This window comes from Neltuma alba, unplaced genomic scaffold, assembly GCF_004799145.2.
Source record: "Neltuma alba isolate B1F8T4 unplaced genomic scaffold, ASM479914v2 tig00003680_pilon, whole genome shotgun sequence".
NCBI lineage: Eukaryota > Viridiplantae > Streptophyta > Magnoliopsida > Fabales > Fabaceae > Neltuma > Neltuma alba.
In genome coordinates, this window is record NW_021633383.1 from 40,210 (window position 1) to 55,798 (window position 15,589).

The 15,589-nt window shown below is 33.6% G+C and overlaps 1 pseudogene; it reads left to right on the plus strand.

Moving 5' to 3' along the window:
- Positions 1-6,552: 6,552 nt before the first annotated feature.
- LOC114742190 (glycosyltransferase BC10-like) lies at positions 6,553-13,269 on the plus strand (annotated as a pseudogene).
- The last annotated feature ends 2,320 nt before the right edge of the window (positions 13,270-15,589 follow it).

The window sequence follows — 15,589 nt, forward strand, 5'->3', positions numbered from 1 at the left end:
TGATCAAATCTGTTTTCTTCGTAACTTTGATTTTGTCATCTTGTGATAAATGGATATTCAGTTTCCATTTAAAAACAAAATCATCCCCCAAAAAAACCAAAAAGGTAGTCACCGCCATTTGTTGATACTACCATATAAGGTTTTCACGGTCTTCCAGTATCTTCGAGAATGTTTGGCTGTACTTTTGCTTTTATTTGTGCTTAAAAACTCACCTAATTTTAGATTATATGTAGAAAATTTTCGCAGTGCTTAAGATTTATGCGCAAGTCCTTTCCGACTTCTAAATGTATGCAAATAAGCTCTCCTAATAAATGTTCTTAACGTACACAAATTAGTTTATTGAAGTTCATAAAAAGAAATCTAAAAGGTAATTCGATGCTTTATTGACAAAGCACAGTTAATCATGGCATACCATCTAAATAACACTTTATTTCGTGCAAGCATCCATTAAATTACTTTTTAACTAGCTACAAACACCTTTTTTTTTTTACTTAGGAGGTGTTTAGATAAATGAAAAAGTACTTTTAAAAATATTTTTATATAAATTGAGATAAATTTATTTTACATATTTATTTCCTATGTCATAAAATTATTTTTAGAATTATAATGCGAATTACATCCAAACACTTATAAGTACTATAAACCCCTCATCTCCTAAGAAAGAGGACCTACGCACCTACTCAATTTAGAGGATGTTTAGTATTTAAGAAAAATACTTTTAAAAATTATTTTTTAGTAAATTGAAATAAATTTCTTTACATATTTGCTTCGTATATCGTAAAATCACGTTTTGGATTTCATTTTTAGATAGAAACTAAATTATAGTTTTAAAAACATTTTTACGGTATACAAAATAACTATATGGAGAAGTTTTTCTCGTTTTATAAAAACATATTTTTCAAAAATACTTTTTTGTGTTACCAAATACCTCTTTAGTCTTTGTAACTTATCGACATGAAACTCAAGTGCCTCCTCTATAAAAGAAGGTGTGAGCACCATTGAACCGAAATGTTTTTAGCTCAAGTAACTCCTTTGAATTAATGCCTCATTTGATACAATGGAAGAGTTTTTGACATAAGTGGAAGTGGAAATAACAGTAGAGGTAAAAGTGGAACTGGGAATGGAAGTGGGTTGTAAAACATGTTTGGTATGACGGTGGAAGTGGGGTATAATTTTTAGTTAAAATATATATATTGTAAAAATACTAAAATACCCTCAATAGGGAAAAAAAATCCACTACGCATGACCCCCGGCGTTCACTGGAAAGAAATCGTCCACTGCTGGTGATAGTTCATCAACCATTAAACAATTAATCCAAACTCAATCATCAATCCAAGCAATATATAAATCAAATCCAAATACAGATATTAGCCATCAACACAAAAGGGGAAAAAAAGCAAAGAAAGAGAGTGAGAGAAGAGATATTGCAGGGTCTATGAATCAAGAAAATCAAAAGTTGTGAGGGAAAGGAAGGGAGATGAGGACGATGGCACCGATGCTTCTCAGACATGACGCCGCCACCCCTGTCTGACAGTCTATGAATCACGATGTCTCCCCTCCCGCTCTTAGATCTGAAGTTGACAGAGAAAAAGATGGAGATTAAAGAGGGAGAAAGCTGCAGAGGAAGAAGATGGGACCTGCTACTCTCAGATTTGAAGTCGACGAAGAAGAAGATAATGGAGATTGAGGGAGGGTGCAACAGAGCAAGATGAGGAGTTTGGGCTACGAAGTTGAGTGAGATGGACGTTGGGATCATAGAGAAAGGCGATGAAGATTGCAGATCGCGTCCTCACCGCCCGTCGTCTTCCTCTATCATTGCCGTCGTCACCGCAGTGGAGCTGAATGGGAGTGCTGTCACTGGAGGTTGCTGAAAGGGAAGGAAAGAGGGTCATGATATGAGGGGCAAACTTGTCAATAGGTAAAAAAAAACTGAGGGTATAACCATGAGAAATTCTCACTTCCTGGGAACTCAAACCGGTTCCTTGGGGTAGGCCATGGAACCCGATTCCATCAATTTGATGGAAGTGAGTTCCATGTAGAAGTGGATTCCATTGCACCAAACATGTCAATTTTATGATTCCACTTCCACTTTCACTTCTCCACCCTCAATTCCAATGCACCAAACAGGGCATAAAGGTAACGTGTGGATTCTCACCGGCGTATCACATTATTTTGGTAAAAAAAAAAAACGTATCATATTGTTTATAATATTTAATCAAATCTAATTATCATCTGGTAAAAAAAAAATGTTTTTAATCATATCCTATGCTTTGTATTTAGCAGGCACTTTTAATTTTATTTGATTTTTAATCGAGTCTTTGTAATTTTAGGTAACAGATAAAAATAGAAAACTATACAAATGGCAAAATCATAAAGATTTGATAAAACAATTTACTAAAAAAAAAAAATTGAGACAGGTAAAACTGTACTCAACTGATAATAAACTATAAAAATCTGATCATAGGTTAAGTGAATTATAAGGGCTTACCTAGTAATGATATAATGCTTGTTTGGAGTCCCGTTTGAGCTTTAAAGAGCTTTTAAGGGTTAAAACTACTTTTGACATGTTTGATGGTGTTTGGAATAGTTTAAAAAAGTAAGAGCTTATATCAAAATGGTAAGATTAAGTTAAAATTGGAGAGGGAAGAAAAAAATGTGATTCTACTTTAAAAAATTTACTAGTATAGAGAGAGAAGTTAAACAGAACGATTAAATTAATTGCTACTCGTTAGATTCTATTTACAAGACAGAAAAAGACAAAATTTTTTTGTCTTATTTATAAGACGGAAAGAGAATTTTTTTCTCTAAATGTATAATTTTACATTTCATTTATTATTTGTTAACTTTGTTTTCCTAATATGTAATTTACATTAAATAATAATAAATTTAAAAACTTATTGAATTTTAAATAAAAATTAATAAAGTTTAAAATTTTTCTTAATTTGTTTGAAATATATTAGAAGTGACTTATAAGTCAAACAATAGGAGTAGTCCTTCTAATGCATAATATAAGATGTTACTTAAACTTTTTTACAAAACAGGGACTATTAATTAAATTATTAAATATGTTTTAATTTTTTAGTTGCATGATTTAGTTATTTGATGCTCATATTTTGAACTAAAAAGAGTATTATTTAATAAAATTTATATATTTTTTTAAATTTTACGACTAAAGTTGCATTTTTAATAATTATTCAAACAACTTTATTTTTACAAACTGACTTATTTATGAAGCTAATCTAAATAACTTTTATACTTTTACAGGCAAATTTTCATAAAATCTAATTCAAATATAATTATATTACCTAATCTATTTTTTATTTAATTTAATTTTTTTAAAAAATCAAATTAAAAATAAATTACTTATTCTCTCCTCAATTCAAACGGGCTCAGAGAGGCCGAACATTTCCGTTGCCTGTGTCTTCACAACAGCACGTTTGGCATCCGATTTCACACACATTCCGGCGACAGGCGCCTATTTTACCCGCTACTTCTTGTTAGTCTGGAATTGCAATAGGAGTTTTTAATATGGAATTTAAAAGATAAGCATGTAGTAAGAGGAATCTTGAGACTTGCATAAAAGTATTTATAAATATTTAAGATAAAAAATAATTAAAAAAATACTTATTAAATTTTAAAATAACAAATAAATAATAATAACTATTATTGTAAATGCGTTAGTTATCATTATACTCCTCCGGTCCTTAATATAGGACCCAATTCTTGAGTTGGTTTTGGTCCTAAATGTAAGACCCATTTCTCATATTTATCAATTTTCTCTAAATTACCCCTATGGATACTCCCTCAACTATAATCAAATAGAAGAGGGAGAGGGGGTATTAAGAAAGATGATCATGGTATTTTAGAAAAAATATATCACTTTTCTTATAATTAACTAACTTACCTAACTTCTTTAATCTAATCAAATTAGTTAAATGGGTCTTATATTAAAGACCGGAGGAGTAAATATCTTGACATGTCAAAATTCACTTTTTATCATTTTAAGATTTGACAGGCATTTTTTGTTGTTGTGTATTAATGGCTTCCAACATACTCCTCCAATCCTTAATGTAGGATCCAATTCTTGAATTGGTTTTGGTTCTAAATATAAGACCCATTTCTCATATTTATCAATTTTCTCTAAATTACCCCTATAGATACTCTCTCACCCATAATCAAGTTGAAGTGGGAGAAGGGGTATTAAGAAAGATGATTATGGTATTTTGAGAAAAATGTGTGACTTTTCTTATAATTAACTAACTTACCTAACTTCCTTAATCTAATCAAATTAGTTAAATGGGTCTTATATTAAGGACCGGAAGAGTATTACCAGTATTATCCTGGCGGGTGATGAGCTCAGTTTTACACGCCTGGCGGCAATGTATGAGAGCATGAACATTTAAATCACTTATACTCCTCTTGTCCTTAATATAATACCCAACTGTTGAGTTGATTCTGGTCCTAAATATAATATCTATTTCTCATATTTATTAATTTTCTCTAAATTACCCCTACGTATACTCCCTCAGCCATAATCAAGTAGGAGAGGAAAATGAGGCATTAAAAAAGATGATTGTGGTATTTTAGAAAAAATGTGTCATATTTTGTATAATTAACTAACTTATCTAACCTTTTTAATCTAATCAAATTAGTTAAATGGGTTTCGTATTAAGAAACGGAGGAGTATCTCATTTTGACACACGAATGAATGCATTAAATGGACAAAAATTTTAATTTTATTCTTATTAAAGCTTGCTATTTCTTTTTATATTTACAAATAATTCGCATACAAATGATAATTAAATTAAATAAGAATAAAATTAGAAAACAATCATTAAATATATTACCTTTGATCCTTGATATAAGACATTGTTTGACTTTTATTTTTGTCCTAGATATAAGATCTTAATCCATTTTATCTCTCCTATTTATTTATTTTTTTTAAAATGGTCCTTATAATAATAGTAGTTAACTCTTACCAATAAACTTGATTAACAATGATATTTTAGAAAAGACAATGCATATTTATTACAAAAAACTAACTTAACTTATTTTTTTTAATATACTCAAATTAATCAATTAGTTTTTATATTTAAAACTAGAAATAGTGTACCGTAATGACTTGTATTTAGGACCAATAATTCTCTCTTAAGTGATAAGGAGAGCACATGATTAAATATCAAATACTGATACGTGGACGCCGGATCTGTGCATTGGAATTAAAAAGAAAAGATCTTATCCATGTTATTAACATATTTGGCAAACTTTTTCCGTATGGGGCTTTAAAAAGACTGCAATGAGTGGACGAATTGGCCATTGCTTGCATTTAAAAACACCACAGTTTGCAGCAGCTCCCATATATTAATGCCACCCATCTTCACAGCATATGTGATCAGACTCCCCCAACCAACTGTTAATTATTAGCCTCTAACTACCTTCCTTTAGGTATCCTTCCCCCATCACACACGTCCCCCGACCACCCACTTCACTCCCAATTAAAACAGCCAATTTGCCAATTACTCCTATTGTCCCACGCAGTTGTTGAGTAGTTTACTGCATAGAATTACCACTACTCGTTAATTTTATTGAATCAAGAGAAAATAATTTTGGTAGGCTAGGAATTTTTTTTATTTAGATGCATAAGTCTCGTAAGTTCATAAGTTTTTTTAAATCTGATCATATGGTGCCTGGTATTATTGGGAGCCAGCCCGGTAGACTAATAATTTTCCGGCAAAAGAATATTTTGATTTGGAAGTTTTCTGAAGTTGGCAGATATCGATGATCGTGTTCGCATCTGAAAATTCATGATGAACCTCTCCTTCCTCCTCCCGATTTTTTTTTTAAAATAAAATCTTAATTAACTGTTTTCCTAAAATTAACTAAACTAAAGTTATTATTCAAGTCAGGAAAAAAATAAAGAAAATGTAATTAATATTTCATTAAATTTTGTAGAAACTCTTAAATCAGAGGCCACTAACAAGTAGTGAGATTTTTGGCCAGAGAATAACAAATAAGACTAGGAGAATATTTTTTTTTTTGGCCGATAAGATTGGGAGAATATATTAAATTTTAATTTGATACCAAAGAAGAAATCACCACTCATTGAATTCACATAAAACAAATCATACTACGTATGATCTTAATTGTAAGAGCTAGTTGATTAATTTGATGAGATTAAAAAAAGAAGTTAAGTTAGTTATTTGTAATAAATAGGCGGTTTCTTTCCTAAAATATCCTTACTAATCAAGTGTATTGATTAAAATTACTATTGTTAGAAAGATTACTTTAAAAAAAATACATAAATATAAAAGATAAAGTGAATTGAGATATTATATTTAGAATTAAAATAAAAATATCGGACGGAGATAGTATTTATTCGTAACTTAATCATGTGTCGAAATCTACTGCACCCAATAATTTTCTAGCATGCGTCCATAACAAACGAAGCAACCCAACCAGAAGTCTTCCGGGCTACCAAGACTTCCTGTTTCTGGAATAATCATTCGCTCATGGATCCAAAATGACGCGCTAACAAATCAAATCGTATGATCAGGAGATACGGATTCTATTCTTCTACTGTTCTGCCATCTTTTTGCCTGCTTAAAGAACAAGGTTATAGAAAGTGAGTGGTTTCATTGAAGTTTAGTCACAGGCAAATTACTTATTCCCCTGCTTCGCATCACACGCAACCGGAAAAGAACTTGTCACTTTTACGCCTGCGAACTGGAATATGTGAGGGAGGCAGAGGCAGCATCACTTTCTAATTGAAACTAAAGCTTCCACGCTGCACTCTGCTGATGAATCAAGCGCACTCTTTCTCTCTCTTCCTCTCCATTTTCTAATGTTCTAGAGTCTCGCTTCTTCACTTCTTTATTTCGCTGAGTCACATTCCTTCACATAGTGTGACAATTCACGAGAATCTTGAAACATATTGTTCCTAGCATCGCATCCCAGCATCCTCACAGGCAGCCTGCTTTTTCATCGGGGGTTTTGGATGGCTATTTGGGCGGTAAATTTTCCCGGGAATTTGTTCAAGTGGTGAGGGGAGTTCTCAAGTCTTTAGAGTGAACTACGTTGTTTTTTATTTTTGGATCCCATGGATCTGGGTCCGTATTTGATTCTCACGAGATTCAAGTGAAGTCAAATATTTCATTTCTTACGGTGACTGAACAGCTACTACTGAATTGGTTAGAAATGGGAGAGCAATAGGACTGAAAGGGTTGAACAAGATGAAGCGGAAGGTTTCTCAGCAGAAATCTCAACCCAAATGGAAGAGGAAGCTCTTCGTTCTGTTACTACTAGGAATTTGCTTCGTAAGCTTGTTTTTATGCAGACGCAGTACTCTCGAATTACGGGGCTGACTTCCTTGCAACACCGATTCGTTGATAGGCCGAAGATTGCGTTTCTCTTCATAGCACGGAACCGGCTTCCTTTAGAGATGGTTTGGGATGCATTTTTTCGGGTATGTTATTCAACTAATTTGTCTTTTGTGTGTGTGATCTGTAGGGAGATAAAGCAGGGTGATTAATTAGCTATTTAGCTCTTTTTCCTTTTTTGGAATATCTAACGCTTTTAACTACTTTCGTATGTCTCAAGATTTTATGGATTCGAGTAAATCTTTAGCAAATATCAATTAATGCGCGGGCAATCGCTTTTAGACGGGCAACGGTTTCAAATTTTTAACATTGCGCTAGTATCTGGGGACTTTATGCTTAAATATGTTGCGAACACACAACAGTTCTGAAGCAGTATTCTTACATAGGGCTTAAATGCAGATGTATTCATAGTGCTTTTTTCTTGCGAAGAACGTTTCACGAGCTTTCCGCATTCCATTTTGAGTGTTGGGAAAAGCACGAGTGATATTTTCTAGTTCACATACTTTTCCTTTTTTTCTTTTCCTTGAGAGAGTTTAAAGATATGCATGTGCATCTTTCTCCAGAAACGTGGATCTACTGGAGTCCTCAAAAATAAAATCTGATAAAATAGCTCAATCTACATTGCTATATCGAATCTCTTCTCGGAACATTGACCTAAGCAAGGTCAATTGTTTATCTCAGTTGTCGTAACTACTTTTCACGGAAATGATGTGAATTGCCTCATCTTCTGGAACTAAATTCATCTGGTGCAGTTTGCACACACGCTTTGGTGGTTCTGGCTAAATTGACTGTTGCGTCTCTTTTGATCTTTCTCTTCTCCCTCCATTGCCAAATTGAAAAATATATGATCATTCACAGTTGTTCCCAATGTAAAGTTGTAGAAACTTACCGTATGTGCGTTGAAAAGTTACGAGCAATACAAATATTAGTTAATAATTTGTAATCGTATAGAATTCTTCTAGTTTGCCTATTGAGGTGCCATGCTTAAAAAATTATTTGTGCTGTTTTATCAGGGAGGAGACGGCAAATTTTCGATTTTTGTCCACTCAAGGCCTGGGTTTCTACTCAACAGAGTAACAACTAAATCAGTTTATTTTTTGGATCGTCAAGTTAATGACAGTATACAGGTTTCTTTCACTGGAAGTTAACAGAATTTGTTTTTGCATACATTTTTCATGTCTTACTAGGGCTTTACGCTTTATTCACATTGATTTAGTTGCTACACATGACTTTATGTGCTCATTAATGCTTCCAGCTTCACTGCATTCGATTTTCGTACCCCTCTTCCTGGGGGAAAAAAAGTCTTACAACGTTTTCTCATTAGTTGATAGTTCACCTTTTCTTCTCTGACTGAACTTTGACTTGTTCAATTTTATCATGTTGGCCCAAATTTTTCAGAAATTAATTGTGATCTAAAGCTGTAATTCCACCCTGTCATGTCTGCTGGTCTCTTGATACTCAGTGCATGTTATCTATGTTCAGGTAGATTGGGGAGAAGCAACCATGATAGAAGCAGAACGCATTTTGCTCAGAAATGCACTTACTGATCCTTTAAATGACCGTTTTGTATTTCTCTCAGATAGGTGAGGATTTACAGCTATTAACTTGAATCTTTTCGCAGATGCTTTGCCGGACTCTACTCTGATTGCTTGTTCCTTGCATATACTGTCAATTCATGATTTCCTTCTATTTGTCTTATGGTTATTTTCTGTTTATTTGATGCCAGAAATGACATTGATATCACTAGATTCTGTATGATCTGGGAACCTTACTGTATTTCAGTTGCTTAATCTCTTTTCAGCTGTATACCTTTGTACAACTTCAGCTACATATATGACTACATCATGTGGACATCAACTAGTTTTGTTGACAGGTGAGCATTGTCTTGACTTTTCCGAGCATTAGCTCTGTCATCTCTTTCCCCCTCTCTGTTTTATCACCTATTATATTGAGACCTTAAGTTGTGAGATGTGTAACCCTAGTTCTACTAAGCTATAATGGTCATACGAAAAACTATTTAAGGTCAGGTTAACTGGAAAAGGTAAATTTCTACTTAAATATTGACTTTGTTAGGTTTAGAAAGTCAGCAGCCTCATGACCAGACTGGGAAGAAAAATAGACTATATCCAATGATTGAGTATAAGTTGAATTCGTTGATGATGAATAGCCTGTGGAATGGAGGTGGCATCGAAACTCTATCTTTACTTCCCTTTTTAGATCCTCTCATACCTCCTGACTAAAATGATGCTGACAGACACATCATAGCATGCTAAAACTAGACCAATATGTGTCGCATGGCTGGGAACGCCATGGGGTTGATTATTTACCATGGAGCCTTGACACTAGCATGGGGGTCAATGACCTCCTTGCCTGGGATGCATAGTGTTTTAGTGAATAGTAGGAAACAAACCACTCAATTAGATACAACACATAGGACTCATCTAAAATTTCGCAGTAATGAATTTTGAAGAGCTTTAAGCCTTCAAAAAGACAAAAATAAAATAATAGGATCACTTATTATGGTATCATCAATTATCTGAATTACTTGTTATTAATCATTTATATAATTTAGTTCATTTGTTGATGATCGAATTGTTATGATTTTGGCTACCAAATGTGAGAGTAGCTTTGCTGACACGAAAGAAGGTCGTTACAATCCAAAAATGGCTTCTGTTATTCCTGTTCACAACTGGAGGAAAGGATCCCAGGTAAAGGCTCAAGTCACTCTTAAGTCCTTCTGAAACTTGAAAGCAAAATTCATGAGATATTTTATGATCCACGGCCAAAGACCATCATCTTAATCCTGTCTATTTGTCCTCCTCCAGTGGGCTGTTCTAACCAGAAAGCATGCTGAGGTTGTAGTAAATGATGAAACTGTCTTTCCTATGTTTCAGCGGTATTGCAAGGTAATTGGGGACTGCATTTATTCCAGGCCCCTATTTTTACAAGTGGGATTGCTACTCAATAAATTTTTTCTTGTCTGTATGATTCTAAATTTTCCTATTCTTTTAAATTTATAAAGGCTATGACTTATGACCTTGAAAGATATGCCAACATTTATTCATATTGAAAAGTATAGAGGGTTTTTTCTTTTTTTGTCTCTTGCTTCGGACAACCTCTTTTCTTTATAAGTTTATATCTCCGTTTCTCTGACATGTGGATTTAATTATGCAGAAAAAACCACTACCAGAATTTTGGAGGGATCATCCCATTGTGAGTGCTATCTATGCATGTAAAACTGATGAGGATTCTTTTTTTCTAACCATACTGGTTCCAATCGAGCTTTTTAACTGCACTTCATCTCCTTTTTTTGACCTTTTCACAAATAAATCATGGCGTTATTAAATAATTTTATTTCGAGCTGATGCTGTCATTTTGGTTATTGCAAATGGTAGGAAAGATGAGTACTGATTCAGTTTATTGTTTCATGCAGCCTGCTGATACGTCTAAGGAGCATAACTGCATACCAGATGAGCACTATGTTCAGACCTTACTGGCTGTAAGATTCCTGCTTTTCCTGTGTGTGAAAGACTAGAGGTGGTTAACCTGCTAGCTGAATAGATAGTAACGAAGGGAAGTGTTGCTGGACAGTTACGCTTGAAGTTTTCATTTTTTTCTGGGAATTAACATAAGATGACAAGGCCCTTTTTTATTTCAGGATAACTCCTAATTTTTTCGGCATGCTAGAATGTAGTTTTTTTTTATTCTAAGCAATAAATGGTGAATCTCATCTATGTCAAAAACTTTTACATATGGATCAGTGTATATAAATTGCAAGTAAAGAGGTAGATGCAGCGTTACTTTGGCCCTTACTTTTCCAGCTACCTGTGATAATCCCTATACTCACAAAAAGGCTGCTTATCCAGTTACTTGGAATAGTGACTGATGATGACTAATCAAAATAGTTGCTTTTGGGTTTGTCAGAAGCAGTGGTATGTAAAGGTAATTATGTCCCAGGTCTGCATTCCTTACCTGCTGGTGGGTTTTGACTTAGTATACTGCTCAACACATTTAGTGTTTGGTTCCCTTTTAATGTAATTTACTATGCCACAAAGTTAGGTCATGAGGACTGAAAACTAAGTCCATAATTTCTTTCCAACTCTACTCTATGTTAGCATCGTTAGACATAAACAACTTTGCTGTGAAAAATGTTTTCCATTGCTATTTGATATTTCGATTATGAAGAGAAGTTAAACAAAAGTTGCCCCAAGGCATCATGTTAAAATAGACAGCAGCAGAAACTTTATGCAATGAATTTGTACCAACTATTGTGATGGTGTTGATCCTGATGAATTTCAATTATCAGTTTTGCTCAACATTTTTGGTGCTTGCCTTCTGAAATCTAGTTAAAAGGCCTTGAAGGAGAAATCACACGGAGATCAGTGACACATACCTCCTGGGATCTCTCCTCCTCCAAAGATCGTGAACGTCGAGGATGGCATCCTGTGACATACAAGCTCTCAGATGCTACTCCAATGCTTATAAAGTTTATAAAGGTGCGACCTTTGCTGCTACTGCTAACATTATTTCTGTTGAAGCAACTGTGCTCCCATAATTAACCCACTCCTCTTGCCCTCCTCTCAGAGATGCATATAGATGTAGGAATATATATGTAGTAGTTAGTGACTTCAAACTTGTGCTCTTCATCTTTTATAGTGGTTTTTGTTAAAAAGAAATTGAATTGGGGTGAAACACATGAAGATAGCGCTCAACCCTCAGGAGTCTAAAAATGAAGTCACAGAACTCGGTGAATCACCTGGTACATCTCAACATGTACATGACCTTCAGAAAGAATAAGTGAAATTATGATTTATACGATTTAGCATAACTTACAGAACATTCCCCCATATTTGATCATTGCCCTGATAAAGATGAAACTCTCTTAATTTATGATGAGTATTTACCAACTAATGAACCCAGCATCTTGAGTAATCAGTATAGCATGCGTAAGCCATAATAAGTTCATATATGCAAGTGATAAAGATGTGATAAAGCTCACACGACTGATTGATCTGGCAATCTTCATAAGCATACATAGCACATTAATTCTACTTTGGTTGAATCACATATTTAAAAACTTGACAACGTTTCAGGAAATAGATAATATTTATTACGAGACTGAATACCGGAGAGAATGGTGCAGCAGCAAGGGTAAACCATCCACGTGCTTCCTTTTTGCGAGAAAATTTACTCGACCTGCAGCGCGACGGCTTCTTAACATGGTGAGTTTGTTTATCATGGTAAAAGTGATACAACAAGCTTCGGCTCGTTTACACTAGAACCGTCCTACTCCAAAGTTGAGAGTTCCGAGTTTGAACCCCAGTTGAAGCCAAGATAAACTCCAAATTTATAAAAAAGGATACAATGGGCTTTCAGATATAGACTTAATATAGTTTGCGGAGTAGCTGGACTTGGCTGACTTTTATTGTTTTTATCATTAAGTATTAACAAGTGCAACTTGCTCATTGTTTCCTGCTGCTTTGTTCGCAGTCTGTGCTTGGAGTTAGCGGTTAAATGACAGCAAAATGCTCGTGATAATGCCAATTGAGAGGCTGAATATACAAGCTCAGAAAAAGGACATTTAATATTAAGACTAGATGAATATTATTGACGAGTATGTTGGTATGTACATTGAGATTTAGATTTAGAAAGCTATAAAAGAGTTCATGCGTTGTATATGTGTACAATATTTTGATACCAAACTCACAGAGAGAGTGAAATAAAATTGGAGGTGTTGGTTCCTCAGCTTTAGTCTGGGGTGAGTTTTAGACTCAATTTGTAGTGGAACAAAAGCTCGTGTCTGATTCCAGTTCAACATATTATGTACACAGTCATCAGCATTCAATACATGATTTAAAATTTATAGAAAATCGTATGATTCTTACTTGTGTTATTTCTCTCAGGGATCCAAGCAATTTTCCCCCCGAATTTTTACCCATTAATTTCAACAGGATTTGAATGTTAAAAAAGTGAAGTATAAATTTTAATAATCATTCTATTGCAGAACACTGCCATAATTTTTTGTCTCACTCTTTTCTATTTTTATTATCTCCGGTCTTAATTATAAAATTTTCATTTGTATCTCTGGGGTCTTATAATTAGGATGGAGGTAGTATTTAACAATCTTTTGCTCTGGAGGAAAGAATAGTAAAGGAAATCTGCTGCCTGTCTGTTATTACTTTGTCGCCACATCTAACTTTTTCTTCTTCTTTTTTGCTTGATCGTCACATCTAAGGTTTGTAACATGTAACATAAACAAATCTTTATCCAATATCCATTGACCATTGTGGCCCTGGAAAAAAAAAGAAAGTCGTCAACAACCATGTTTGCTCATTTTCTATTTTGTACAAGTTTCAAATGCATTTAAACAATTCCAAACCATGCCCAGCCGACACAGCTTCTTCCACGAATGAAATAAGAGGATATTTGAGTCAAATGTAAAGGAAGGAGAATTTGAAGACCCTATCCCAGTGATACAAGTGTGGCGTAGTGATTGGTCCACCCCGCAAGTAGTGGAAGCTTCCAAGCAAGGGTTAATTAAAAATTAACAACGGTGTTTACGCGTTAACGCCCCTTGATCTCAGGCAAGGATACTATAATATTGCTAACACTAACACTGCCCTTCGGTTGACAGTTGCACCCATCCATCTATCGCCCCTTATCCGCTCCGCGCTTTACCCACCTAGGCACCGACCATTTCCTTTATTATTTTTAATTTTATTATTATGAGTGTTAATTAATAATATCTCCCCCATCTTTACTTCTTTTCCCTTCTCTCTCGCTTTGCCTTGCCACGTGCTCCCCCCTCGTTTCTTCTTTGACTTTGACTCTTCCTAACTGTTTCCAACTAACTTACTGCTCCTAACCGTTCTCAGTTCCCCGAATCCCACTCACCTTTCTGGGCTCTTTAGCTGCTGCTCATGCTATCATCCTAATGAAGATAAAAATATATTAACTCGTTTCTAATTATAAAATCTTATTTATAGATTATAAATAACGTTTATAGACTGGTGGTAGTATGTATGTATTTCACTCATTAATTAAAAATTAAAGCCCTTCAAATTTTGGTTATATACCACGAGCTTTCACTACAGATAAGCCTCTGAAATAAAAAATATAGATCAGCCGAAGGGGAAAAAATTAAGACCAGCAGGTTTCTTATAAATCTGCGATAAATCAATTAATGTTTGTCCTGAATAGGTCGGCCCCTACACATTTGAAAATTAGACAGACAGATTGTTTACCTTTCTCTCTCTCTTCTCTGTCTATATATATATATAATAAGTGGAAGTGGAATGCATGTGTACTAGTGCGTGATCAAACATGCAAGGTGATAAAATATTACTTCTGATCTTGAATATGAAAGTTAGTTTATTAAGTTGAATAGATTAAAAAAATAAGTTAAATAAGTTATTTTAATAAATAGGTATTATTTTTTATAATATATACTTACTAGTCAAATTGATTGGCCGAACTAACTTTATTAGAAGAATTATCTTTAAAAAAAATTAAATATAAAAAACGAAATAGATCTAAGTTTCATATTTAGAATTAAAATAAAAATCAAACAATATTAATATTAAAAAAACAGTGCTAGTAATATACATCTTGTTTGCTTCTACCAGGAATATAAAGTGTCAGTTCACAATGCTAGTAGCCGTGATCTTCAAACATCATATTGCCATGTAATAAATTTCCATGTTTAGATGAGCGGGCACATATATTATTTATATATATTAGTTCAAACAACATTTGAGAGTGCTGGTAAAAAAGAAAAAAGAAAAGAAAAACAACATTTGGAAGACTCAAGCTCACCCAGCACGAGTCAAGATATTGATTTTACTTGTGCTAATTTTCATATTGTACTTTTTCATTATGGCCATATTTTATCAAAACAGAATAATACTACCTCTGATACTTAATACCAAAACTAATTGATTAATTTGAGTAGATAAAAAATTAATTAATTAAAATAAATAAATATTTTTTAAAAACATTCTTATGTATTGGTCAAAATTATCATTATTATAAGGATTATTTTAGGACAAATAGATGATCATAAGAAATAAAATAAATTATGATCTTATATTTAAAATTAATATAAAAATCAAACAAACTGTTATATTAAATAATAAAGGTAGTACTTAATATATATTTCGGTGATCGCATAAATTCGTTGGCAAAAAAAGAAAGATCATAGAAACTGGGGCGCA